Here is a 12,984-nt window from a genome sequence, read left to right as displayed (position 1 = left end):
TTTGTCTTTTTGAATATTGATCCTAGCGAAAAGTGTTCTGCATGTTTCTTGTAGGAAATTTTACGTTTATTATTTATGTATAAGATTTTTTTTGCTATGAGTCATTCTTTTCAAATTATTAACGAAAAAATAAAAACAAGGAACCTTAGAATTTAGTATAATTAACTTTCCCTCTTTATTATCTTTTTAAATATTGATCCCTGCAAAAAGTGTACTGAATCTTTTTTTTTCAAAATTTTGTGTCGATTATTAACGTCTAATAACATTTTTTGATATTGGCCACCGTTTATGAGTTATTTACGAAAACCTAAAAAACGGGACCTTAGAAGTGATTATAATTAAATTTCCCGCGTTAAAATCTCTTTGAATATTGATCCTAGCGAAAAATTGTACTGAATCTTTCTTGTAGGCAATTTTATGCAGATTACTTATGTAATAGAACATTTTTTGCTATACACCACCGTTTAAGAGTTATTTACGAAAAACGAAAAAAACGGACCTTTAATGTCAAATATCTCACTTCCGGTCAAGATTTCGATCGAGCAACCGAATTCGGATTCGGATTCAGTGGGGTCTAATTAGGTTAAAAAACCCGGTTGCCAAAAAGTAATATGATTTGCCAGTCGCATCAAGAAGGATAGCGATTTTGAATTTTTTTGTCTAGTCTAAATATCATTACTTATTCTGTGTACAGTGGAGAAAACGAATGAAATCATGCAATTTGATTTTGCTATTTTTAAATAAAGAGTAACTAAACAGTATTTTCCACAGTTGTTGGTAATGATACCATCTCTTACAATTTCTCTTCATGAACATTTTATGATACCTAACCTTCCAGTTTTCGCCCGAATTAATCAAAAAATTCACCAACTCCATTTACACCAACCAAATAGAAAACGGGTCCGTGTCCGAATTCGCGATCTCGAGTCCGGGTCCGCGTCCGGGTCCAGGTTCAGGTAGAAGTCGAATTCAAAATCTTGCTTGTTTTGCCAGTGGGGTAACTTGCTTAACAATCAATTAGAAAAAGACAAGTCGTCGAGGAGTTCCGTTCTGATCACCATCAGCAATACCAGTTCATCAAATGCCACTGTTCTTAATGTAAATACTTGTTTGCCTGATGAAAATACAAGAGTCACTATACTATGCCATTAAGATTTGTAGAGTTCCCTCGATTCCTTATGGATCCCATCATCAGAACTTGAGCTTCACGAAAATATGACTTAAAAATCTAACGTGCTTAACAAACATAACGAAGAGGACAAATCCCCAAACATGAGCTATGCATCGTTGAAGAGTTCCATTCTGATCATCATCAGCAGTTTCACTTCATCAAATGTTACAATTCTGAATGTAAATGCTTGGTTTGTTTAAAATACACCAGTATCACTATATGTTAGGGTGGTTCAAAAAACATTTTTTTTCCTAAGGGGCACCCCCTTATTTTGTTACACTTATTATGTTAAAGATAAAGATAAAGATATTTATTTGCAAAAATGTAGTTGTAAACATAGTTGGACAGTAGGTAATTTAAGTGAGTACATTTACTTAAAGAAGCATGCAAACTTTCCTTATTAACTAGGTACTATAACTAAGTATATACATAGAGTGTGTTTAACAGCCAAAGCAAACTATACAAGTTCTAAACTGAAAGTGTCGGACAACAAAGTGAAGACAACATGGAATATTATAAATAAGGAAGCTGGTAAATGTAAATCACGCGATTGTCAAGTCAACATTGTCTCGGATAAACAACAGACTATGTCAAACAACGATGTTGCCTCGGCATTCGAAGATTATTTTTCTAAAATAGCTATTAATACCACGAAATGTCTACATTCATCTTCGTCTCGAGCTCATTCCTTACTTTGTGCTAATGTTAAGAAATGTAATATTAACTTTGAGTTTAGTCTAGTAGATTCAGCAATTATTGTTAAAACATTCAAGTCACTCAATTTAAAGAAAACGGAAGACTTATGGGGAACATCCGTTAGAGTCATTAGTCATGTCTTGGACGTAATAGCGCCTTACTTAGCCGTAATTTATAATATTTCAATTTTACAAGGAGTCTTTCCAGATCTTATGAAATATAGCAAAGTCATACCTCTTTTTAAATCGGGTGATTCGAGTGATATGGCTAATTACCGTCCAATATCAATACTTCCTGTACTAAGTAAAGTTTTTGAAAAGTTAATGTTAAATGATCTACTGGGTCACTTCAACAGACATACTTTGCTCACAAGCAATCAGTTTGGTTTCACAAAGGGCCGTTCCACGACCGATGCTGCTTCGGTACTTATTAAACATATTTATGATATTTGGGAAAATTCTTGTGATGCAATTGGCATATTTTGTGATCTTTTAAAAACAATGAGTAAAAACTAGGTCAGTAATCTTTGCATTCAGGCGTATTTAAAAAATTGAATCGACTTACGTACATTTGATTAAAAATCGGCGCAATTAACGAAAGTCCCACGAGATGGTACTCTTGGATTCAATCCTTGTCTGCGAAGGCGTGGAACGGATTCCATTTCGTATAATATTTGTGCACCACGTAAACACTCACCACTTAATAAATAACACACCGTACCACTTCGTAATATTCCCGGTTCGAAAACATTTTTTTAACCTTAGTACGCGCGCGATTATTATTTTAACGTTGGTGAGTGACGAGTGACTAATCATTTATGCTTACCGTTATGTTTACCGCTAGCGCGGAATGGTTTAGTTTAGACTACCCTCGAAATTGATAAACCTGCCTACCATCGCCAACACTAACTGGGTGGACTCTATTGCAACGATTATAAGGTTTAGTGAAGGTCAGATAAGGGTTTTGCTGATGTTGTTGTTAAAACCTACTATTAGGTTTGTTTACATTTGTGGTAATAGGGTGACCACGACTCGTGGAAAATATTTAAAAATTGAAAAATGAAAATTAAAAAAAAGTGTACTCTTTTTTTTCGCTAAATAGGTTCCTTAAGTGTAACCTAGTGCCGGGAATGAATATGGCCAGTGAATTAAATTTCACCCTGTATGTTTATTTTTTATATCAAATTCTATAAAGTTATGTACTCACTGAGTATAATTGCATGAATTCTATAGTAATTTAAATTGTATTTTTCTTAATTACTCGTAATGCATGTTAATTATAAGATGTAATAATGTTTTGAAAAGATGTGTCCCGCCGAGTTTGTTGCCGGTCCCATATTGGGATACCCTCCTCCAATTGAGGGGGGATTTAAATCTTCTCGGGGCAGAGGTGTACGGTTGGAGCCGGTAAATTTATATGACGTTCATAAGCGCATTGTAATATGCCTACTTGAATAAACTATTTTTTATTTTATTTTATTTCATATAAAAAAAATGTTGATAAAATACACCAAGTTTCTTAATTTATCTCAACTATACTTCGTTTTTTTTAGCATTAGAAATTAGGTAAACAATCTTGATGTGTCTTTTAATTGAAAAACACATTTTAAAAATAACTTACGGCAAATACACTCGCGTGCAAAAGTATTGCATCACTTTGCATTTTTTCGTCCGCACCCAATATCTTTGTAATTCTAGAGCCGATTCTGAAAATTTTGGTATCAACTGAAAGCTTATAATCTAACGCATTAGAATTGGGAAATTTAATGAAATTTCAAATCTGAAGACTAAAAAAAATCAGAAACTGAAAGTAGCGACATAATGGTCGAGAAATAAATTTAGGAAAGTTAAGAATAAAAGTCATTTATTTAATACAAAATAAATTATTATTATTAAATTAATACCTGGTGTTGCCACCCCTAGCCCTCCTCACACATATCAAGCGGTTTTTCATAGACCTAATTAATTTTCTAATGAAATCTTGTGGAATTGCGTCCGACTCCTCCAGCAAGGCTCCCTTCAGCTCCTCAACATTGGCCGGGGCAGGATTCCGCTTCCGAATCCTCCTTTTCAGGTAGTCCCACACGTGTTCAATGGGGTTAAGGTCCGGGCTCATCGCTGGCCAGTCCATAGTGTCGATGCCCACTTCGAGAAGGTAGGCTGCGGTGGCCCTAGCGGTATGACACGGGCATTATCCGGCATAAGGAACAACATGTTCCTCCAGGATGTCAGTAATGTATTTTGCAGCGGTCAATCCACCGCCACGGCCCCCGCCAGGCACGAAAACCAGCTCTGTTCGCGCGTCGTAGGGAATGCCGCCCCAGAACATCACGGATCCACCGCCATAGGCGACCCTTTCGGAGAAGCAACATTGGGCGAACCGTTCTTCTGGCCTTCTGTAGACTCTTCCTCTTCGGTCACATCCATTCAAACATATTCTGCACTCGTCCGAGAAGAGAACTGGGGTCCATTGCTCAATGGTCCAGTCCATATGATTTTCTGCAAACTCTCTTCGGGCTGTACGGTGTCGCGCCAGCAATCTGGGCCCTGTTGCAGGCCTCCTGGGTGTCAAATTCGCTTTCTTGAGTCTTCTTCTTATTGTCCACTCACTGGCAGCCACTCCTCGTATCTCACGCAGACGCTGCTGGATGGCAACGCTTGTCAGGTGTCGATCTCGGAGAGATGTTGTGACAATGAAGCGGTCGTCCCTCTCTGATGTACACTTTTTGCGGCCGCTTCTTGGTCTTGAAATAAAGGATCCAGTCCGTTGGAACCTTTGGTAAACTCTGCAAACTGTAGATTGACTTAAATTCAGCGTGGCAGCTACTGAACGTTGGCTACGCCCCTCTTGCAGGAGCTGCACGACTTGGCGGACTTCAGCTTCAGTGGTTTCCATTTTTCACAGGTCTTCTTCACGGGAAAATATGCGGAGATGTGTACCGGTCAACTTTTGATAAGTGTCTTTTCAACAAGACTGATAACAACCCCTCCCCTACCCCCCGTTTTATAGGGGTCAAGGGTAGCGCAACTCGTGCGCGTGATAATGCGAAACCGCTCACAAATCGGGAAAATGCCGATAATTTGAAAAATACTGGGCCGTTTTCCATGTTTTTTAACTTTTCGTAAAGCTAAAACTTCAAGGGACATGATCCCATTAAAATAATTAATGGAAATAACCGGTTTACAAAATTATTGGGTGCAGTTGAAAAAATGCAAAGTGATGCAATACTTTTGCACGCGAGTGTATGTAACAATTATTAATCTAGTACGATCATTTATATTCGTCTGCTTTCATAAGTAATAGTTTTTGAATTTTGAAAAGCGTTTTTCAATTAAAAGACATGCTAAGATCGCTTACCTTCTTGCAAGTTCTTTCTAATGCTAAAAAAACGAACTATACAAGGGGGTGCTTAACCACGTTGAAATTTTGTATGTTGTTTGAAACCCAACAAAAAGAGTATTTATGATTCAGAATTTTATTTAAATATCTGGTTTCACACTATTTGCACATGTGATGTATAAGTTTTGAAGTAGAAAAACATTTTCTTTCAAAATAATATCTTTTAAATCACACTTTCAAATAATGTGAAAACTACTACTTACATAAAAATCGAAAAAATAGTAACTTATTTTTTTTTATTTCATACAATTTGAAAAATTTCAAAGTGTTTGAGCACCCCCTTGTAGTTAAGATTGTAAGATTACAAACTTGGCGTATTTTGTCAACATAATAAGTGTAACAAAATGAGGGGGTGCCGCTTCTTCTAGCTAGAGTTTGAATTTTTCCCATACAAACGTGAACCACCCTTACAAGATTTGAAGAGTGCCCTCGATTCCTCATAAATCTCACCATCAGAACTGGGTTTTGACAAAGACGGAACCAATCTGTATGTATATACTTACAAGTTACAACTCGACTAAAAAAATAATTTTCAAAATCGATCCCGAAATGACGGAGATATCAAACATTAAAAAACCGAATTAATACCTCCTTTTTAGGGTTCCGTAGCCAAATGGCAAAAAACGGAACCCTTATAGATTCGTCATGTCTGTCTGTCTGTCCGTCCGTATGTCACAGCCACTTTTTTCCGAAACTATAAGAACTGTTGAAACTTGGTAAGTAGATGTATTCTGTGAACCGCATTAAGATTTCAACACAAAAATAGAAAAAAAAAACAATAAATTTTGGGGGTCCCCCATACTTGGAACTGAAACTTAAAATGTCTTTATCATTAAACCCATACGTGTGGGGTATCTATGGATAGGTCTTCAAAAATGATACAATACAATACAATACTCTTTATTACACGCCTCACATACACTTAGTTTACAATAAATGGACAATAACATAAACAAAGACAATAGAGGTAACAACAGGCGGTCTTATCGCTTATGATATTGAGGTTTCTAATATTATTTATTTCTAAACTGAATAGTTTGCGCGAGAGACACTTCCAAAGTGGTAAAATGTGTGCACCCTCCCCTTCTCCTTTAACTTCTAAAATAAATTTATCTTCGCACTGAATGATGACATCGTACGGGGCTTAAAGCCCCCGTAACGCAGTGAACGTGTTAAAGTCACATTAAAATTCCATTTTTCGAAATAGAGATTTCAACATTTAACTTTGCAAAAGTAGATAATTGAAATATTCTAAAAGCAATAAAAATAAATTAGGTTAGATTCGAGCTACAATGACATTAGTTTGGGTTCAAGGCAAGGTTGCAGGGCCTCAACAAGGGAAAAAAGGGGGAGGGTCTGTTGGCCTGGCTCAGTGAGCCAGACCTCACCCACTTATCCCTACTACTGCCGTAAGCAAGTAATGAATTCCCAATGTATTAAGTTTAGGTTTAATAAATTATAAATATATTTTATTAATAACATAATAATATACAAATATGTATAAGCATAAAGTAATAAATAAGCCTACAGCTATTAATAATGTCCGTAATCTGTATAATCCTAAAATACGGATCCCTCGTATGTGGATGCTGCTTACATAATCTCGTCTGTCAAGGTGTTTCGGCAGGAAAGGCCTTGGCAGACTTATATATTCCTGAAATGAGGGTTCATACCTACCGACTGGAATTGGTTTCATGGCGGTATCAGATGGGTTAGTGTACGGTAACCCATGGTCATCTTGTTTATAATCTCGTCTGCCAAGGTGTTTCGGCAGGAAAAACCTTGGCAGACTTATATATTCCTAAAATGGGGGTTCGTACCTACCGACTGGAATTGGTTTCATGGTGGTATCAGATGGGTTAGTGTAGGGTAACCGATGCCGACCTTGCTTACATAATCTCGTCTGCCATGGTGTTACGGCAGGAAAAGCCTTGGCAGACTTATATATTCCTGACATGAGGGCTCATACCTACCGACTGGAATTGGTTTCATGGTGGTATCAGATGGGTTAAATTAGGGGTCCCGTTGGCCACCTTTGAGAGCGTCTGCCAAGCACTTCCGGCAAAAAAAATACTGGCAGACTTCGCTTTTATGTGTCTACATGTAAATTTCTAACTGCTGCCATAACTATTATTTCGGTATCAGATGGGTTAAATCAGCCCCCTTTTTTCGCACCGGAAGTGGCCTTCTTTTTCGTACTTTCGGCAAGTTCCGCCGTGGCAGACTATCGAATTCGGACTTAGCATCACTTTTATGGGAAACCATTGTGCATTTCATCGTGGTATCAAGTCGGTTAGAAAATTTGCGGCCGGCTCTTCTACTATAAAGAAAGCCCTCATATTCCCAAAATCAGAATCACGAATCCTCAAGGCCTATATGAGGGTGAGAAATTAAAGAAGTTACGAGAATGTGCGAAAATAAATGACACCCCGTACAATTTCTCAAAAAATAGAAAGGAATTAAGATTTTACCCTAAGTCAAACAAATCCCGGCAAAATTTAATAGAAACTCTGGATAGTTTTGAAGGAATTACCTACATCGCTCCGAGACCACCTGCAGATAGAGAGGGCAACGTGTTAATAGTAATTAGAAATGAAACATATGGAGAAACAGAACAAGAACAGATCGAAGAAATGGAAAGATGCATCGATATTAAGCCATCTAAAATAACAAAGATGAATAAGGACGGCAACCTCCATCTCGTGGTCTTTCGTTCTAAGCAGGGTGGCAAAACATTTACGACCACTGAAATAATTGACAGAATGAAATCAACCTCAGAAAGATTCTTTGGAGCCCCGAAAATTTATGCAGAACCATTTCGAAAAAATACGAATAGAATAGCACAGTGCAAAAAGTGTTATAAATTCGATCACACAAAACAATCATGTCACGGACCGCAACTGTCACCGAGAATGCAAATTACAATTGAAGGGCGAGAAGTGACAGTATGTCGGGCGTGTCGACAAGAGAGTGACCACGGAGCTAATAACGTTATTTGCCCCGTCTTCAAAAACGAGTTAGATAAAAATGCGGCGAGATTACAAAAACAGGCAGAAAATGAAGCAAGGAAGATTGAACGAGTTGCTAATAGTTACACCCGTCCTGGAATTTCGTTCGCTGATAGGGCCAATGCATCCGCACCACTACCTAGACAGGAATCAATAAGGGAGACTGTATCGGCAGAAATTACTCCACCAGTTCAGCAGAGCCAGCCAGTTCAACAACTCAACTTACCCAACGGAGGAACAGGCAGACTAATCATGACACAAGAAGACGCAATGAAACTAGCGCAATGTATATACGCTTTCTTCAATGGCCGTTAAGTCACAATTAAAAAAACTTAGAATTTTACATGTAAACGCTCAAGGTTTACGAAATAAGTTCACAGAATTAAAAACGTTAGTGGACAAACACTTGCCTCACATCATCATCATTAATGAGTGCAAAGTGGACTTTGACAAAGTAAAATTTGACATCCGAAACTACGATAAACTGACGCACAGCAGAGCGACACATCTGGGCACAGTGATGTATATCGCCAGAGGACTTAGATGGACTCAAACAGCGCTCACACCGGGATGGGAAGAAGAAGAAGGAATGATCGAGGGTATAGCGATCAAGTTAGTCTACCATCATCGATCCGGAGAGTACTTAAAAATAAAAGGGGTCTACTTTCCAATCCCAGACCAACACCTAGCTAGAGAGGAACTCGAAGATACAATCATGGACGAACCTGCACTCATAATAGGAGACCTAAACTTACGAATGAGACAGCTTGGGCACTCTAGGGACGCTGGCCTGGGCACCCTTTTGAAAAGACTACAACAAGAAGGAGTCTGTGAACTAAAACACACAGGCCTACCATCACGTCCAGCAAACCAAGGTACTAATATTCTTGACGCTGCTATTGTCACGCACGAACTCCAACAAGTAGATGACTTCAAAATGACACAAATAGCGTCAATCGGTTCAGACCATCTTCCTTGGATACTGGATACCAAACTTAACGTTGACCGTGAGGTAAAACTTACAAGAAATATGAAAAGGTTACTGGAAAGCGTAGAGATGAGGAATGCTTATAAGTCTACATTGTGTGAAAAAACGTCCGACCTGTTTCTAATAACTGACGACGCATCATGTGACAAATATATAGAAAGTCTAGAAAAGGCCATTACTGAAACCTTGGATATACATGCACCTCTCAAAGAACACAAAAGAAGAGACTTCCTCCCAGACGAAATAAACAAGCTGATCGACCTACGTAACCGAGCAAAGATACGAGCCTGGAAGAAAAGAAACCACGCCAACCCAGAAATATCTCGAATCGCGCGTTCAGAGTATAACAGACTTAAAAATCAAACAAAAGAGGCCCTCACGAACCTCATCGAAAACAGTTGGTTGAAAGCTCTCGAAGATCCAACGGATAGTAGGGCAAAGATGTGGAAAATCCAGAAAAGTATGAAAGCTCCAAACATGAAACTTCCTAACATTGAAGGATGCACATCTGAAGGGGAAATAATAAATGCGCTAGTGGACGCGGCAATAGTGAAAGAAGCTTATATTAATCCAACTGACGAGGGCTCAGAGAAGTTCACCCCTTTTGAACCGCTAGACAGGACGTCTAATAGAGAAATACGTCTTGAACTAAGAAAATTTAAGAACAAGAAAGCCCCGGGACCAGACCAAATCCGTGCGGATGCGCTAAAAATTGGAGGAGATGTCTTTCTTGAAGCATTTAGACCGATAGCAAATTACGTCCTGACGACGGGTTACTTCCCAAGACGATGGAAGGTCGGTGAATGTATCTTCTTGCATAAACCAGGCAAAAATCACAAAGAAGCTAGCTCCTATAGACCAATCACGTTACTTAATATAATGGGTAAATTATGTGAAAGACTAATTCTCTCAAGGCTGCAAGCCACAGTTGACAAATTGCAACCGCCATTCCAACATGGCTTTACTAGATTTAGAGGAACCGCTACTCAGATTCTCCGCACTGGTAGAATAATAACGGATGCTTTGGCAGATGGGGAGAGCGTATCGATGATAAGCACGGACCTAAGTAAGGCGTTCGATTCTATTAACCATAAAGGCCTAATCAAGAAACTTCAAAATGCCGATGTACCTATCAACATCATTAAAATAATAGAAAATTACCTGGAAGACCGATCGCTCATAGGGAAATTTAGGACTATCCATGGAGAAGTGAAGAGGATACCTCACGGGGTGCCCCAAGGATCGATCCTCGGTCCCGTCATTTTCAACCTGTTTGTTCACGACATATGGGATACTCACGACAGAATACGAGGTCTCAAGCTATCCCAATACGCCGATGACCTATGTATTTTAAATAGAGCAAATAACCCCGACCACGCTACCATGAGAGCGGAATGGGCAGCCGAAACTATTGTGAATTATTACGAAAGATGGGGCCTTAAATGCAATGTAGAAAAAACAGAATGCATCCTGTTTACAAAAAAGAAGAAATTTAAGCCGACAGTTAAAATAAAAAAACAGACATTCACATACAAAAAAGAAATAAAATATCTAGGAGTCATCTTCGATAAGAGCCTCAAAATGAGTCCACACACAGACAAAGTAGTCAAGAAATTAAAACAGGTAAGAGGTGCCCTGGGATCCATCATCGGCTTCCACGCCAAGACAGATCTTGAGGTCAAACTAGCCGTAATTCAAGCCTGCATCCTTCCCATCATGGACTATGGAGTGGTACAGTTATTATCCAGATACAGTAACTCGAACCTCCAAAAAATCGAGAGGCAATATAGAATGGCGCTGAAGAGTGCAGGTCAATTCCCTAGACGTCTACCCACAGAGACGCTCTGGGAAATGACAGATCTAGAAGCATGGCACCTCCGAGCCGCCGACCTGAATTACAAAATGCTGGCCAAAATCGCATCGCTGGGAATAGAAGACCTGGACACACCTGGAGACGCTTACCTGGCGCACGGAGAATTTAACCCACTGCTAAAAAACAAAAGAATCGGTGAAATAGAGTATACTATTAATAAAGACATGAGACGTTGGCCTCCCGGGGCGGCGGCTCCTCGTCCTCTTAAAATAAAATAAAATATAAAATTGTAACATATGACGCACAAAATATTAACATCTTCAACTCATCACTTGTGACATGACACCTTCAGCTTACACAGATCTTTTTAGACATAAGTTAGCTGACACAATCCTGCGGGAACTGAAAGATGTAAACACTAACAGGCAATAAACGATTTCTGATTCTGATTCTGATTCAATATTATGACATATGCCTTGGTTGTTGACTTCAACGACCAAAGAAATGAGATTTAAAGGGTGCCGTTTAATGGTCAGTCCTGAAATTTATTTGTAACAACAAAGTATCATTTTCTATAACTTAGGAATCTTAGGATAATATAATAACTTACTTTTTGTACAGTTGAAGTAAAGATATTTATGTTTACTACATATTTTTGTAATGATTGACTGATTAGTCTACTAACAATTCGTTCCTTCGTTTTTTAGTATCTCTGATAATAATGATAACTATTCAATCATATTTTTAATTTTTAAGTGGGCTAAATTAGAAGCCAGGGGTTATAATTGCATTGCAACGATATCCTCAGTCTGTTTACTGTATTAAATTTACAGTCTGCTACGTTGCAGACTTCAGTCAGTCACTAATCAAAACAAAAATTAATTACGTATGAATTACCAAGTATCAAATTACTTTTTTTGCACTATGCTTCGTGTTACCAGTTAAAGATTTTTTGAATTTGCCGCTTTTTTTTTGTGCAGCCACTCGCTGGTCAAACTCTAGATTTGACTTGGCCAGTTTTCATTACATCAGTCATTTTATAAAGTTATTCAACATATATATTTTGTAATTCTGATAAAAACTGGCCAAGCCAAATCTAACCTACTTTAAGATCTCACATTTTTTTTAATAATCGTTATAAAGATATGAAGGTCAAAAAGTCGTAAATTTTAAGACTGACTGACAGACTTATAGTACCTAAACCTAACCTACTTCCAGATGACCTAGAAGGATGAAATTTGGAATCCAGCTCAGCTATTGTGTGTAAGCGTAGGAAAAAATCTAAAAATAAAAATAGTTAATAAATAGGGGGGGTCCCCATACAAAAAAACCATTTTTTATTGTGACTGACATATAAGTACCTAAACCTAACCTACTTCCAGATGACCTAGAAGGATGAAATTTGGAATCCAGCTCAGTTATTGTGTGAAAGCGTAGGAAAAAATCTAAAAATAAAAAAAAGTTATAAAATAGGGGGGGTCCCCATACAAAAAAACCATTTTTTATTGTGACTGACATATAAGTACCTAAACCTAACCTACTTCCAGATGACCTAGAAGGATGAAATTTGGAATCCAGCTTGGTTATTGTGTGTCAGCGTAGGAAAAAATCTAAAAACAAAAAAAAGTTAATAAATAGGGGGGGGGGGGGGTTCCCATACAAATTTCTTTTTTATTGTGACTGACATATAGTACCTAAACCTAACCTACTTCCAGATGACCTAGAAGGATGAAATTTGGAATCCAGCTCGGTAATTGTGTGTAAGCGTAGGAACAAATCTAAAAATAAAAGAAATTAAAAAATAGGGGGGGTCCCCATACAAAAAACCTGTAATACGCGCTAAACAACCGGCCAACGGTGTGTCGTTGGCGGCGCGCGGCACCACATAATTAATACAAAGAACAGAAGT

At 38.2% G+C, this 12,984-nt stretch overlaps 1 protein-coding gene across 1 annotated transcript in view; it reads right to left on the bottom strand.

The window, feature by feature from the left end:
• LOC134677397 (gelsolin, cytoplasmic-like) overlaps positions 1–12,984 on the bottom strand; it is a 90,877-nt gene that overhangs the window by 32,720 nt on the left and 45,173 nt on the right. The gene's annotated exons all lie outside the window — the stretch shown is intronic.

Source organism: Cydia fagiglandana, chromosome 26 (assembly GCF_963556715.1).
Source record: "Cydia fagiglandana chromosome 26, ilCydFagi1.1, whole genome shotgun sequence".
Taxonomy (NCBI): Eukaryota; Metazoa; Arthropoda; class Insecta; order Lepidoptera; family Tortricidae; genus Cydia; species Cydia fagiglandana.
This window is presented reverse-complemented; position numbering and strand designations above follow the sequence as displayed.